The sequence below is a fragment of the Acomys minous genome (assembly GCF_964271855.1).
Source record: "Acomys minous genome assembly, chromosome: 10".
In the NCBI taxonomy this organism is placed as follows: Eukaryota; Metazoa; Chordata; class Mammalia; order Rodentia; family Muridae; genus Acomys; species Acomys minous.
Genome location: NC_140491.1, coordinates 40,311,470 through 40,328,125, shown reverse-complemented (window position 1 = coordinate 40,328,125; position 16,656 = coordinate 40,311,470). Strand labels below are relative to the sequence as shown.

General features: G+C 38.3%; 1 pseudogene across 1 annotated transcript; it reads left to right on the top strand.

Annotated features, from left to right (window-relative positions):
• The first annotated feature begins 13,706 nt into the window (after positions 1-13,706).
• On the top strand, positions 13,707-14,825 carry LOC311606451 (zinc finger CCCH domain-containing protein 14-like; annotated as a pseudogene). Its single transcript has one exon. The product of its transcript is annotated as a zinc finger CCCH domain-containing protein 14-like (transcript).
• The last annotated feature ends 1,831 nt before the right edge of the window (positions 14,826-16,656 follow it).

The window sequence follows — 16,656 nt, the reverse complement described above, 5'->3', positions numbered from 1 at the left end:
CTGCTGCAAGATTTTTGCATGAAAAGCACGTTGCATTGATAACACTGTTTTAATAAGTAAATGTTTCACTATACAACTTTAAAAAGGGTGTGAATTTGTAAGAGAACAAAGAGAGTTATATGGGGGTTGTGGAGGAAGAAAAGGGAAAGGGAAATGATATAAGTATATTAAAATCTCCAAAAATAAAGCAAAAAATTTTAAAAAGAAAAAAAAAGAGAAAAGACAGTTTCACTCAACTAATGACATAAACTAACTAGAATCAACAAATAAATACCCTGGTGTAGATCTTCACGAATTGACTGAGGTCCCGAAGCCCCAGAGGTGAAAAACAGAAGACAAAAACAAGAGCCTAAGCCCTCATCAGCCTTTAAACCCTGGATAAAAAATGGAGTGGCTGTTTCCTTTGTTCCCAAGCCTGGGCCTCTGAACCAAAGCTTTGACCTTTATAAGAAGGAAACTGACCTCCAGCCCTGTAATCACGCAGCCATGGGAGCCGTGCCAGAGCCTCGCTTGGAATGCTTGGAGGAGACGCAGGCCGCCTGTGACCCCTGTCTACCCTCTGTGCAGAAGACTGGAGCCTTCAGAGTTTCCTTGGCTGGTGTGGATTTCCATTCTACTACCTCCTTTGACTTCTAATTGTCTGAATTCTGCCACTCCCTTCGGAGAATCCAATTTATGCACTTTCACCCCTGGCCCTATGTTCTCACTCAGTGTAGGACTTAATCCTTGTTCCAGCTCCCTATCTCCTGGCCTGCCAAGCCCAAACCATCTCTTCTGCCCATTGCTAACCTTCTGCCTTTAAGCCCAAACCAACATCTTTGGAAATTCTCCCTCCTCCCTATTTGCCCAGTTTGTATTTTAAATTAATGGTACACACACACACTTCTAAATACATAAGTATATATTGCTCAGTCTGTATAGTGTTACTTGTATATATGCGTTCGGATCCTACCATTTGGTACTGGATAATCAATTGGTGTGATCTTCCCTGGGGAAAAGTATTTCTCCTTCTCTCAACATTCCTATGTTGCTTACAGTTCTTTGTGCAGGGTTGAGACTGCGCGTGATTTCTCCTACGCACTTGGCATGTCTATGGTCCTTGTTCAGCTCACGCTTAGGCAGTCATATTGATGAGTCTTTGTGAGTAAATCTTCTTGGGACATAGTATCACAGCAAACTCCTTGTTCCTCTGCCTTTTACATTCTTTCCATCTCTTCTTCCCACAGTGATCGTTGAGCCATAGTTGTGGGAGTGGTATTATACATTTATCCATTGGGACTGGGTGTACAAATCTACATTTTGACTTGTGGTTTTCTTCTCTGTCTATTGCAAAGAGACGTGTCTTTGATGAAGGGTGAGAACCTACCCTCACATGCGCCGGTGCTCTTTTCAAACCATGGTTTTTCTAATACACATTAAAAAATGAAATTGTAAAATCTCTTTCAAATCTTTTGTGAAGACCAGGAGTCTTTTATGGTCTTTTCTTCTGACATACAGGTATATATCTTTATTGAATAAAATTTAAAATACTAACGGTCAATGTAAATGTAATTATTTTATTGAAAATATATTTTTGTCTCTCAAACAATATATTAAGACTACCATTTCCCCTCCTGCCACTCCGCCCAGTCCCCCTCCGTACTCGCCCCTCAGATCCACTTCTCCATTTGGTTTTTAAAAAAAATCTCAATGAAGTTTTTAGTTTGTTTCAGTGTTCACATTTGTCTTTTTGTTTTTTGTTTTGAAAGAGAGAGAACATGAAGTAGTATGGATAGAGAGGTTGGAGTTGATTTTGAAGAGCTGCAGGAGGGGAAAGATTATGATGTAAATATATGAAAAATATTTTAAATAAAAATAAATATTTAAAAAGAGACACCAACCAAACATGAAAAAACAAGATACAATAACAGAAGGGGAAAGCCCTCATAACAGAACTGGGCAGTGCACTGCAATAGGGAGAAAAGTGTCTTAGAAGCAGGTCAAACAGCCAGAGAAACAGTTAGGAGTCCCATGAGAACACACGATGAAGACCCTTGCAGGCCGTCTCTTCAGTTTCTGTGTGCCTGTATGAGCTCTGCTTAACTGACTAGGTGGGCCACGTTCTTATGGTGTCCTTCATCCCCTCTGCCTCCTGCAATTTTTCTTCGTCGTTGTTGGTGGAGTTCCCCATCAGTTCTCTAGCAGGGCTATGGGCCAGGTCCAGCTAATCACTGGGTGACGAGTAAGGATTCGGAGATGGGGAGCTAAACTTACTACCTTCACAGTACTGAGTTTCTCAGTGTACTGGATGAGAACTATACATATAAGATAGGATAGGGCCAAACAAAGCAAGTCACTGTGGCAGAAACTTTGAGTTTCAGTTTAGAAGAACTTTTGAACACTCAAATCCAAGTGTAAGCACGAAAGCTCAGTGGTGATTTAGCTATAATCTTCTGTGTTATGAATACTTTAAGAATTCAGAGCTTTGCATAGTGATTGTATAGACATTATTGCCTTTTGTGAGTTTGGAAGAAACATCACATCATTGCTAAGTAATTATGCCTAAACTCTACATTAATTGGAAAGTTTCTTCTATTCAAATATAAATAATTATGATATGTCTGTACTAATTAATCCCTACACAAAAGGTGATCTTATATAATTGTGTTTTAGGAAATGATGTTTTCTTTTCTCTGCCACATACTTAATAAACAGCTTTTTACTTTTGTTCCTCTCTTAGGGCACATACACCAAATGATAATGCTTTTTCACAAATTATTTGGCAGCTGGTAGGAAAATATTTAAATCCATTAAATTAAGAAACCATTTGCCAAGCCCACCCCACCCTAAATTACACCATAAAGCTAGGAGTAACAGTTCATAAAGCAGAGTTCTGCACACAAACAATTAGATTCAGAATTTGAGGCTTTAACTGAACATAAACAAATTATTTTTTTTCACTTTTGCTTCACAATAGGAATCCATGGCCATGGGGAAATGTGCTTATATTAAAACGGCAAATTGATTTCTGATGAAATCAAGTTACCTGTGACCTGGAGAAAGCCTGATGCCTTACTATAGACACTGTTGAGTAGAAGACTATAAAACACTTGTGAAAAATGAAACTAAGAGGGCTGCCATCAGGGGGGAAGTTTATTATAAAGAAAAGATGGAGGGGCTGGAGAGATGGCTCAGAGGTTAAGAGCACTGACTGCTCTTTCAGAGGTCCTGAGTTCAATTCCCTGTACCCACATTGTGGCTCTCAATCTATAATGTGTTCTAATGCCCTCTTCAGTCATGGAGGCTGAGTACTGTATACATAATAAATAAATAAATCTAAAAAAGATTGAAGTGTGTGTAATTATTTTTTTTTACAAACTGAATTGAGGACAAAGATATAAGGAATGTGTTTTTAAAAAGCAAAACCCTAATGTTGCAAATAAGTCATTGATTCTTTTTGATACTGAGAACAATAAGCATGTAACTTTGGCTTTGACAGGTGAAGAGAGTAACAGGGCAGCATCCATACCCTGAGGATGGAAATGGTACTTAAAAACAAGAACTATGAAAACTGTATTTGCAGCAACACAGAAAGAGCATTTGCTGTGGAGATGAGAGTGCACCAGCCTGTGGATCTTCAGTTTCAGCTGTGCCTACTGTGTGAAGTGTGGTTGCCTCCAGCCTTTGTCCACAGGCAACTAGAAACAGAAAGCACTGGTCAGTTACACTGCAACCCGAAGCAAAAGAACACTGAGAGTCTTTCAGAAGCTTTTCTTTGCACATGCCAACTCTGCTTATGTGTCCTCTTTGCCTTTTATCTTAATTAGGTTCCAGCCTGGCTAAACAGCCAACAGCTCATTTTACTCCTACTGTCCGTGTCTTCCTTGCAGCGTTGGTGTAGATCTAACTGAACCTACAGCCATAGACGAATAAGCAATACATTACTGTGAATAAACATAAAGTCAACAGATATTCTCACGCTGATCAAAGGATATATGGCTATAGAGCAAACCAAAACTCACAGATGTAGGGTGGAATTAAATTCAGAGAGTGAGTTCTGATTAAGTGGAAAATCCAGAAACACAAGCTTTCTGGGGAACTACATGAGAAATTTGAAATATCTGAATGGTGGGTTTGGACTAGAGAAATCAAGGAAATGCATGGCCTTACAGTGATCAGGAGGCCCTTACACCTTATGGCTTTAACAACCAGGCATTTCCTAATAAATGTCTCAGAAGCACATTTTCTGTCTCTGATAGGGTAAAGAAAATAGCAGCCATAATGAAATGAACGCTCCTTGTTCCTCATAAGCAATGTTCTCCAAGGTATTGGTCTTCCTTAAACGGTATTCCATCTGGGGAGACTCCAGCCCAATGTGGACCAGGACTCCAGCAATATGATCCGAGATAAAGGCAAGGGTTGGCCACACTACTTCAGAGACATGTACGATACTCAATGTTTGGAGGTGCAGGCCCATCACAGAGTAGGGTGTAAAGATGAAAATGAAGAATTTTAGACCTCTATTAAACCTTTCTACACAAACATTCAAATAATCACAATGTGAATGAAGGGTTTCAACACTTTGCTGCTCTTTCAGCAGGATGATGCGAGCTACCCCAGAGCCAAAGCTGGGAATGATATAAGAAGCAGAGAATTTCAAATTGAAGCACAGTTAAAGCATACTAAAAATCAGCATATTTTCCAAAAAAGATAAAGTGTATTAGAAATTAATTACAGTAGGGGCTTTCTTACTCTTAATTCATGCAATCGATAAACCCATGTCAACACTGTGAAGATATGAGACAAAGGGATACTTTAAGGAAGCAGAAAAGCGAAAGAGAAATAAAAATTCTTGGTATAACCTCACATAACTCACATATTACTGATGACTCTCCACTATATGGCCAGTGAGATTAACCCCATAGGCTTCATATGTTTGAATATTTGTTTCCCAATTGGTAGAACTGTATAGAAGGATTAGGAGTCACTACCTTATTGGAGGAGCTGTGTCACTTGGGAAGGCTTTGGAGGTTCCAAAGGCTGCCATCTCCATCATGCTCTCTGCCTCCTGCTTACAGTTTAGAGATGTGAGCTCTCGGCTCTTCCTGCTACTGCATCATCCCTTGGCCACCATGGACTCTTACTCTCTGGAAACAGGAGCCCAATTGAATATTTTCCTTTATAGGTTGCTTTGGTTTCAGAAAAGCAATAGAAAAGTAACTAAGATGAAGCAGAGAGCCAATTGGCTAAAGACATTTAGGTAGATTGTTTTTCTAAGAAAAATTCAAAACAAAAAATTAACTCAGTGCTACATCTGAGAACTGAGACATGGCTTTCAAATATGCACCATATATTGAAAAAAACAATAGCAAGAAAATAACAGCAACAGTGTAGAGAAGAAACAGCAGGCTTGAAGTAAGAATTTTTAGAGAGTTTTCCATAGATAAGAACAGCAACAGGAACCAGAGCTTAGATCTTGCAGAGTGTAATCAAAACCTACAGTTGCCACACTTACCAAATTCAAACGGCACAAAACAAAAGAGAGAAAAAGAAGAAAATCTGGAAGTTTGAGTGGAAAGGTACAGTAACCTAATACTAACAAAAAAAGAGAAAAGTCTGAGGTGTCCTCTTTCTTATCGTGGGGAAATTGACAGGAGGAGAGAGATTGGGCAATGATTAGCAACAGGCTGCACACAAGAGCAAGAAAACTTCATAGTCTTGAGTGCATGTTGAGGTCTTCCCCTGACTCCTGTCATGGAAACCAGCCTGGGAACTGTCTTTCCTGCCATGATTCCAGACCCAACAATTGAGTCTTCTTACAGAGACTACGAAAGAAGCCCTGCTTTTGCAATCCTGTCCCTCTTGTCTGTAGCAAGGGTGGTTCATTCTTTCTCCAAATTTTCATTACAAACATTTTAGCAGTTTAGTTACTGTTTTTGAAACCAGTACTTTGCCTTGCCAGACCTGTGTAAACTTGTTCCAGGACCCAATATTTATTGATGGCTGATGTCTGAAATGGCCCAGTAGAACCTTGTATTGCAGACCTGTTGCTTCTTTAGATTTTTTTTTTATCTTATACACATTAATGACAGAGGTAAAAATTATAAAAATTTCTGTGATATCCTCTTCTATAAGCTACCCTGTAAATAATAAGTGAACATAGTGAAATATTTAAATAATTAAATAATAACATTATTGACATATAACCAATTTAATGGAATTATTCTGTTTAAGTGAAGAAACTGCTAGCTTCTGCTAATAAGATGTTCATGGGGAATCACTTTGCAATCGAACAGTGCATGAAGGAAGAGAATAAATTAAAAGTCAATACATTTTCTGATATGTCTCAGAAATCAAATTTATCAGACACAGTGTCTGTTCAATATCCAGAGAGAAAGATGAACACATAAATACAGTGCAGCTTGGTTATCCATAGAAAGGACAGAAAAGAAAGTCTGGAATCGATGAGTGATAAAAGGATTTGTGTGGTGATTTAGATGAAAAAACTGCAGGCTGAGTGTGGATAAAGAGAACATATTATAACACTGTGGCCATGATGTGCAGCCTCCATAGCTTCATGCCTCTCACCCATAGCATTGTATTAAGTTGTCATGATAGAACCTGGACAAAACTCCACCTGTGCTTTGAGCAGTGTGAAGGAATAGTGGCTATAAGAAACCTTCATGGAGCATTCTCCATATCAAAAGTTTACAACGTAGAAGGAAAGTATTTCACTAGAGCCTTCACTCACCAGAAGAATGTCAGTTAGACAACTCCAGCATCTTCTGTGATGTCTTGAGTAAAGGTGGGAGGAAAAAGAAGAAGAAAATGAAATCTCTGGCATTTTTAGTTTAGCAAAGGTTCAGCCTGGGCCAGCTTAGAGGTCTGTTATCGTAGGATACTATGCTAAAAGCCTAATTAACTTAGTTGCTATCAGCTGACCTGCTACATCTGGTTTCAGCACAAAACTGCAAGTCTTGCTGAAAGGCTTGAGATTGGGAGCAAGAAGCAATTGTGTGAAGAGATAAGACAAGTGTTTACCAGGAGAATCAGATAAAGCAAAGAAAATGGAAACATCAGCTTAGGGTTTTAAATTACTGTGAGAGCTTTAGCAACAAGCCTAATAGAAAAAAAGAAATAGCATAAAAGAACACACGATAATGAGGGAAAAGAAACTGAAGAACTCAGTGGTCCAGTACATTAGAGGAAAAATGGCACTGCTGAGATTAAAATGGTGGTCGGAATGTATGTGGCTGAGGAAAAGCAGAGTGGGTCTGAACACAGCAATATAAATTTCCAAAACTGAGGTGAATGAGTAAAAAAACAATTAAAGCATCTTTAATTAGGAAGAAAGATGATGGGCAATGGAGAATGAGAGGGAATAAACAGGGACAAGTAATTCCAAAAAGTACTATTTATGATATCAAGGTAGGGAAGCAGTCAACAGTTCTATCCAGATGAGGTACCTATGCTCTACAATAATGACCATATTCTCTAAATATCACTAAATATGCAATAGTGGCACTCACATGTTGCCAATAACCACCAATAAGTGGACTTAAGGCTCATTCAGCAGGAAGGAAATCATGCCTGGTTAGTGAAAACCTAGACAGCTGTCAGCTACTAGGGAGGTCATGAATCTTAGACAGGACCTGTTACCATCACTGTCCTAGATCCAAAGCTGGGTAGGATGAAATGACCGCCAGTAAAGGTGCCTGCCTCTAGGCTGTTGCCCTGAGATCAGCCCTGAAATCCACATGCTGGAAACTGCAAAGGCATAGCATATTAACAACGTGAATTTCTGGCCACAGAAACATAGTAGATAAAAAAGGGAAACCACAGAAGACATATAAATAAACCTAGAATTTAGACTTAAATAGTTGCCACCCAAAAATTATAAAACAGTGATGAAACACTGTGGTGACTTTTAGAAGCTGACTATCAAGTGTTAGGAAAGGTGCAGAGAACGCACACCCCCAATTCTTCTGATGAGCCTAGAAAATGTTATACCCAGTTTGAAAGGCATTTCCAACAAAGACTACACAACCCAGTAACCAAGCTGCCAGACACTTATCGGGTGGATTTCAACACCTACTCCAGAACAAATCCTACAGATAAATTTTCTAATAGTTTTATTTCTTTTTTAAACTTTATTTTATTTCCATGAGTATTGGCGTTTTGACTACATGTATGTGATCCCCATGTATGTGCATAGTGCTCTCAGAGGCTAAAAGAAAACATTGTATCCTTTGGAACAGGAGTTACAGGTGGTAGTAAGCTACCATGTGGGTGCTGAGAACTGAACCCAGGTTCTCTGGAAGAACAGCCAGCAATCCTAATCATTACGGCACCTTGAGCTTCCAGTGGAAATACGTTTTTCTCTGCAAGAATCATCTGCCTACTTATATTTCTTATTTCTTGTCAACACTCAATATAGATTAATCTCAGGGCTTTTACAATCCACTAATAGCAAGTAATCTGTCTGTACCATGATCTAATTAATCCTCAGGTAATGGCTGCCATCCTTACAAACTTACCCTAGAAACCGGTGACATCGGTCTGCTTTTGTAACAGTTTTATAGTTGTTAAAACCTGAAAGCAAGCAAGATGTCCTGTAAGTTTTGAATGGATAAGTAATTATACTATATTTATGTAAAGGAATATTATTCAGAAGTGAAAATGAGATATCAGGTCTAAAATATTTGCAACTAAATACTCAAACCATATTTCTATACAAAAAAAGTGAAATGGGCACGCACATTATGCTTACTATAGAAGTGGTGGAAAAGGAAAAACAATAGGAATAGATTTAAAATCTGAGGCTTTCAGAGAAAGATCATAATCATATATCGGTAGATAAAGTATTTTGGGGACGGTAGAAACATTTCTTATGGCATATGTGCCAATGCCTTTAGAAGAAAATATGTTCTTATTTGCAATTATAAAAAAGTTTAAAGTTGTAGACTAGGATCAATCCATGGTAGGAGTGTGACCTAATTTTCTTATAAATATGGTAAATAATGTCACTAACTACTAAATACAGAAGATAAATGACTTACAAAACAACTAGGATACTAGGTAGAGTCTATAACAACTAGTATAAAATACATTTAATGAAGAATTCCCCAAAATATAACAACATATCCAGTGAAAAATTTAGCCTTACCAATGGAGGGTCGTATTGCTGGTATATACCCATGATAGGAAATAATGAGAGCAAACCCAATCCAGGAGCAATGTTTATACCCAAGTACAACATTATCAGCATCTTGATAGAGAAACAGTCAACACAAAACCTGAATATCAAGTTTTAAATTTTCAAAATGTCTTAGAAACTTTCATAGCCAAGGGAGGACTAGTGTAGTGTGGCACTAAAATTAACGTAGGTTGTTGTTGAGACAATGAAACAAAATGGAACCTAAGGAGAAAGTAAGAAATCAAGATAGAATGTAGGATTTACCTAACTTTAGAAATCACACATAAATGGGGAGATTGGTAAAAAGGAGATGGCATTTGTAGTTGAAAGAAATGCTGGTATATTTATAGAGCTAATAAAGAATCTATCAGAGAGTAATTATCAGCTCTGGGCACATACATATATGAACATCTGTACTGTAGTTATTTTTCACTTACTGATTCTACATCTAGTTCTTTCATGTTACATAAAATCTTTGGAAATTTTAATTTATTCTTGGAATCTCTGTCTCTCTGTCTCTGTCTCTCTGTCTCTGTCTCTCTGTCTCTGTCTCTGTCTCTCTGTCTCTCTGTCTCTCTGTCTCTCTGTCTCTCTCTGTCTCTGTCTCTGTCTCTGTCTCTCTCTCTCTCTCTCTCTCTCTCTCTCTCTCTCTCTCTCTCTCTCACACACACACACACACACACACACACACACACACAAACACACACACTTTTGTCATATCAATTACTTACTTATCACCTCCAATTCATCTAAAGAGTTTACCAATATCAACTCTATCTCAATTTCATGTCCTCATTGATATCCCTCTCTAACACAGCCAGTTCTAAAGTATAAAGTATGTTGCATATAGACCTCAAAACTACAGAAATTATGTCCAGAAGACACAGTTTTCTTACCACTACCATTCATCTCTGACTCTTCTACTCTTTCGGCTCCCACTTCCACAATGATATCTGATCATTTGGAGAGGTCACACTCACACACACACACACACACACACACACACACACACACACACACATCACATCACATGATATATAAATGATGTATGTATATGTCACACATATGTAATATATAGGTGCATATTTTACATGTATATATAATGTGTTAATATGTATATATCTATTACACTTACAGTTCTGCCTTTTAGTCCTATTACTTTTCACCTTGTGAGTCTCTGAGTTATTCACCATCTATTTCAGATAGAAAGCTTCTTTGATGATGATTTTTGAGCAATTACATTGATTTATGAATATAATGATAAGCCTTTAGGAGTCGAATCAATCCTATGCCCATGTAGCTGAATAACAGTGGGTTCTTCTTGATGTCCATGATCTGTCTAGCAGTAGGTTTGGTCCCAAAATGCTGTTACATATAGGTTTGGTCTTATGTGATGAAAAATCTAATGCAGAAATAGGGTGGTTACTCCCACTACACTCATGTCACTACTGCATCAGCGGGCATGCTTTTCTAGACCATTATAGTAGCTCACATGGTTCACGTATGTATAACACTGAAGATTACTTTTCTCATGTAGTACTTTGCATTGCACCTTGTAGAATTTTGAAAACTAGTCAATAGGGGTGAAGCTTCCAAGTCAGATCTACCTTGATTTTTCTATATTCTGTAACTAAGTATGTATTGTCTTCCAATTAAAAACCACTTAAAACCACGTCTATTTTATTTTTTCTAACCCTTAGGTATAATTTTGTATTATTAATTTTCAGACTTCAATTTACTACATCTACATTATAGCCTATTTATTACTTCTTAGTATGGTTTGTCAAGGACCCACAATTTTTAGCATGTACTAATTAACAAATTATTGAGTTTAAATATTTTTTAAATATATTTTGCAAGGATAATTACTAGAGATTAGGCAAACACCTTCTTTGCCATCATAGACAACTCAGCAAATATCCATCAAAAGAGGATACAGAGAGATTTTCTTCTTTTACTGTACAATACTAAAGATAACTTAAAATAACAAACTACCAATAACTTGTGAATTTCAGAAGTTTGCTGATCATCTACAAAGGTGTTACTCATTTATTTGACAAGATAGATATTTGAGGGCATAAAGTATTTTATATATAATCTCACTCAGAATTTTAGAGACTGAAGTATACATTCCCAGAGTTTATTACTGAAATTTTTTATTCTGATTCTTAACACATGGTGGCTTCTATCTGTAATCGCATCTCTCTGGAGGATAAGACAGGACAACTTCTCAGAGTTTAAAACCAAATAAGGCTACGTACCTCATGAGTTCCAGGCAAGCCTGAGATACGGTGTAAGATCCTCTTTCAAATAACCATTATAATGGCTTAACAATGGCTCATCTGGTTTCACAAGACTGATGACCAGAGTTCATTCCCTGGGACACATGAAAACATGAAGGGAGAGGTGGAGAGAAGTGACACCATAAATTGTCCTCTTGCCTTGGTACACACGACAATCTCTCTCTCTGTCTCTCTGTCTCTGTCTCTGTCTCTGTCTCTGTCTCTGTCTCTGTCTCTGTCTCTGTCTCTCTCTCTCTCTCTCTCTCTCTCTCTCTCTCTCTCTCTCTCTCTCTCTCTGTCTCTCTCTCTCTCTCTCTCTCTCTCTCTCTCTCTCTCTCTCTCTCACACACACACACACATGCACACAGCTCACGTATGTGTATGTCTGTGTGTTTTCAGGCTATAAAAAAGTGATAGATTGTGATATGATTAAAGCTGGGAAAATATTTGCATTAGCAATTACTGGTGTGAAGTAAAATGCTTTCACATAGAAATAATGAAACCTCACTTACTTCTGAGCAGTTTACTTAACACTGTGAATCCCACATATCTAACTGCAGTTAAATGTATTTTGCAACTTTAATTTATGAAGTATTTTAATATTTTTATTTCACATTTTCCTAATTTATCCTGCTTTGTTATTATATAACTGAGTTTACACATAGAGACAAAATTAAAATTAACATTACTTATCAATGATCACAAAGTAGAAAGAGACAAAAAGTAAAATTTATCTCTGTTCAGTTCAACTCTAGGACTAATTAAATTTACAAATACTAATTGAAGATTCAGTAAATGGTATTATAAAGTTTCAGGTCTATGAATATACACAGAGATATAGATCATGAATCAAAACACGTGTACAAAAGTTAATGCTTTTAACCCTCCTCTCCATCAAAGCCACCAGATACTTCATACAAAGTCACTAAGAAAAAGTTTTCTTCTCCTGTTGTCAATGTTCTGGTGAATGACTCCATTGGTTTTAAGCTAGGCCAATTTAGCCAGGTTTGGCGGGTACTTGACATCACTTAGCCCAGTTCCAGTTGGCTCGCTGTAATTCTTTTCTTCATAGATATTCCAAGTACTCTCTATTCCTTTCAGATCATTAATCTATACCATCTGGTACATTTTACTAAGGATTAAAGTCTATTTTATGTAAGTATAATGCCGCAAACCAAAGGAAAAGAATAAGAAAAGTTATCTGCTTAGATATGTGCAAGAACCATCCCACAAGCCAGAGTGGTAGAGAGACTTTTAAACTGCAAAATGAAGAACAGGATACAATGCTAACAGTTTTAATAGCCTTCTGTTGAACATACAAGGATATCCCTACAGTTGTGTTTAAGTACTGAAACAAATATTAGAAGCCAAAAGGACAGGAAAAGGGAAGTACAATAGGGTCAAAACAAATCAACCTTACTCCATTTTGCCCTAAGTATTTTTGTAATTATAATGATCTACATAAAAATTTAGCAAAAGACCTAAGGCAACATTCTTTCGAATATGATCCAATAAGGAAATAAGAATATTGCTTCAGTTCTATTCTTTTCAAATATGTTTTAAAATGTATCTAATAATGGCCAGCTCCAGAATTAAAATTCTATACATTACATATTTTTATGTTTTCAAAATTTAGCAGGAAAAAACAGTTATGAAAGTAACCATTTTAGATTTTTAAATGAGCACATAAAGGTTTACGAAAATAAAATAAAGTAAATGAACCCTGACTGTTTGTTGATAAAAACTACAAAATGCATTCTATAAATATGTGAAGCTTCGTTATTTAATAAATCAAATTTTTTAGGTATGGAAAATTATTGTTCTACATAGTTGGGTATCTTTGTTCTTAGTATCTCCTTGCAAATTATTCTAAACAACTTTTGCAAATCCAATTACTTCTCTGTCTGCTCAGAATGAAGTTCTTAAACAGATATAAACATAACAGAAAACATTAACTCAAAAAGGAAAGACAATATGTGAGGCTTTCATGTCAATCTCTATAAATACATGAATAAACATAAAAGTAAATATGCAAAATGAAATTGAAATTAGAGAAGTGTGATAAAATGCATGAATATTCTAGAAATTGAGAGGAAAATTAACATCTTAAAAAGTTACAGAACTATGAATCTTGACAAAGACATGTATCCAAAATTTATCAATGAACAAAAGATGTGATCAGGCATGTCACCTAAAAGGAGCAAACAAACAAAACTAAAAATCAAGAGCAGTGGCTGCGGCTACGGCGGAGGGGCGGCAGGCTGCAGGCTGGCAGCCCGCGGAGGGCTCCAGGTAACCGAAGCGCCGCACAGTGCTGACTCGGCCGCCCGCCGCAGAGCCATGGAAATCGTCACAGAGATCAGCCACAAGATCCGGAGCGCCATTAAGGGGAAATTGTAAGAATTAGGAGCTTACGTGGATGAAGAACTTCCTGATTTCATTATGGTGATGGTGGCCAACAAGAAAAGTCAGGACCAAATGACAGAGGACCTACCTGTCCCTGTTTCTAGAGAACAACACAGTTCGATTCACCGTATGGCTCCATGGTGTATTAGATAAGCCTCGCTCTGTTACAACTGAGCCCTCTAGTCTAAAGTCTCCTGACACCAGCATATTTGACAGGAACGTGCCTTCAAACAAGAGCAGTTTCAGTCAGGGAGATGAGAGAAGGCACGAAGCTGCCGTCCCTCCCCTCACCGTTTCTAGCTCTAGACATGAAAAAAGGGATTCCAGAGTCTCTACAAGTTCACAGGAGCAGAGAGCCACTAATGTCAGACATTCGTACAATGATGGAGCTTCCACCCGGCTAATGTCAACAGTGAAACCTCTGAGGGAGCCAGCACCCTCTGATGATGTGATCGATATCAAGCCAGAACCAGATGATCTCATTGATGAAGACCTCAATTTTGTTCAGGAGAATCCCTTATCTCAGAGAAACCCTAAAGTGACATTTACATACGGTTCTTCGCGGCCTTCTGTTGAGATTTATCGACCACCGGCAAGTAGAAACGCAGACACGGGCACTCATCTAAACAGGCTGCAGCTTGAGCTGCAGCAAAGCAGTGCTCACGCTGCCAAGCAGCTGCATGTGCAGAGCAGCCAGGTATATGGAGCAGGCCGTCTGTGTGAAGCCCCAGTGCTTAGCAGTGCAGAAGACACTTACAGCCCCTTCTTTCAGAAACAGCTTGGATAAAATGATTGTTGAGGTTTGTTTAGACGTGTGTAGGGTGCTGGCTGGCTTCAGACTAGCAGTTGTGGATTCCAAAGGTAACTCAAGTAACCAAGACACATGGCGTGTTTGCCTTAAACAGCGTCCTCTCTTGGCCCGACTCTCCCAAGGGGTTTTATATCACGCATATGTGCCTTGAGATTTTGGCATTTAGCTTTATCCTTCTTTTTTGGTGTCTATGTAGATGTGTCAATTTTAGGTTTAAGCAACTACATAACTCACTTTGGTTTTTCGAGACAAGGTTTCTCTATCTAGCCTTGACTGTCCTGGACCAGGCTGGCCTTCGACTCACAATGATCTGCCTGCCTCTGCCTCCCATGCATAACTCAATTTTAGTAGTTCCCTAACAGAGCTGTGTGCAGATGTTATAAAATAAATTTAAATTTCTTTTGTGTTAAAAAAAAAAATCAACAGCAGTGCTGTCACATTTAAACCTCTTTAAAACATCTATGTAAGCCATAGTACCAAATTAAGCAAAACAGAAAAGAAAGTAATGTATTCAGATTACATGTAAGTTGTTATCCCCTCACTTGTATCTTCCCATTGCCCCTCCCTCCCTTTTTCATCCTATTCCCCTTCCCTAGGTCTGTGACAGAAGGGAACCTCCTCCCCCACCATATGATCATAGTCTATCAGGTCTCATCCTGGTAGCCTGCTTACTCTTCCTTTGAGTGCCACAAAGTCTCCCTACCAAGAAGAAGTGGTCAAGTAGGGGGCACCAGAGGTCATGTCAGAGTCAGTCCCTGCTCTACACACAACTGTGAAGAATGTGATGTCCATTGGCAAGATCTGGATATGGGTTCTAGGTTTACTGCATGCATTGTCCTTGGTTGGTCCAGTAGTTTGAGCAGACCCTCTGGGTCCCAATCTGCCAGACTTAATTGTATTCTTCTGGGTTTCTAGGACCATATGGGTCCTTCTATCTCCCCATTCATCCATATGCCTCTCACCTAAAGTCCCAATAGGAATTCCCAGTATCTATCTCAATCTCTTGCTAAGTAAAGACTTTCAGGGGATATCTCTGTTGGGCTAGAGTCCAATTTAAGTGAGTATATACCATGTGTATCTTTCTGGGTGTGGGTTAACTCACTCAGGATGTTCATTTATAGTTCCATCCATTTGCCTACAGATTTCAGGATTTCCTTGTTTTTTATAGCTGAGTAGTATTCCCTAGTGTAAATGTACCATAATTTCTGTATCCATTCTTTGATTGAGGAACATCTAGGTTGCTTCCATGTTTTGGCTATGATGAATAAGGCTCTTAGGCTACTTCTTTTTGCTGTTTTGTTTTAGAGAACTGGGATGGAATCTTTTTACTTCTTATTTTTGAGAAACATTGTATTAGTCTCACCAAACTGACTACTCTGTCTTTGGATTTCTTCAATAGTTTAGTCTGGGCTTAAGCTTCCAATCCTACAGGCTCTGCTCCCAACTGATATGATTATAAGCATAATTTATTCATTCTTAAGAAAAATTGATGGCGAGGAATAACATGATTATTTCAAGATATAACAAACTACATATAAGGAAGTGAATACATATCTTTATTTGAAATGTAGGAAAGCTGATCAGGGGAAGGAACTGAGCAACACAAAGAAAACAAAACAGAACAAAAGCCTAAGTAAAAGTGTTACAATTATCAAAAGAAAGTAAATGGGATTCCAAAACAGTGGCACGCAATGTGCATCCTGTCTAGGGATCAGAAGATAGGAGGCTGTGAAAGAGACTGAAGAAAGGAGTCGGAGAACCCTGCACTCTTCCCCTTAATACACATGCAGACAGCAGGTCCCCCTGGAGAACAGAGGATCTACACATCAAAGCCAAGTTTGGAGAGTTGAGTTGGGTAAGGGCCAGAATCCACATTAACTACTATCCTGAACAGACCTGTGGGACACTAGAACCCCTTTGGGCTTGGATCTCTCTCTCTCTGCCCACCTGTTGCTTACCAGCCTGGCCCACCTGTGACACAG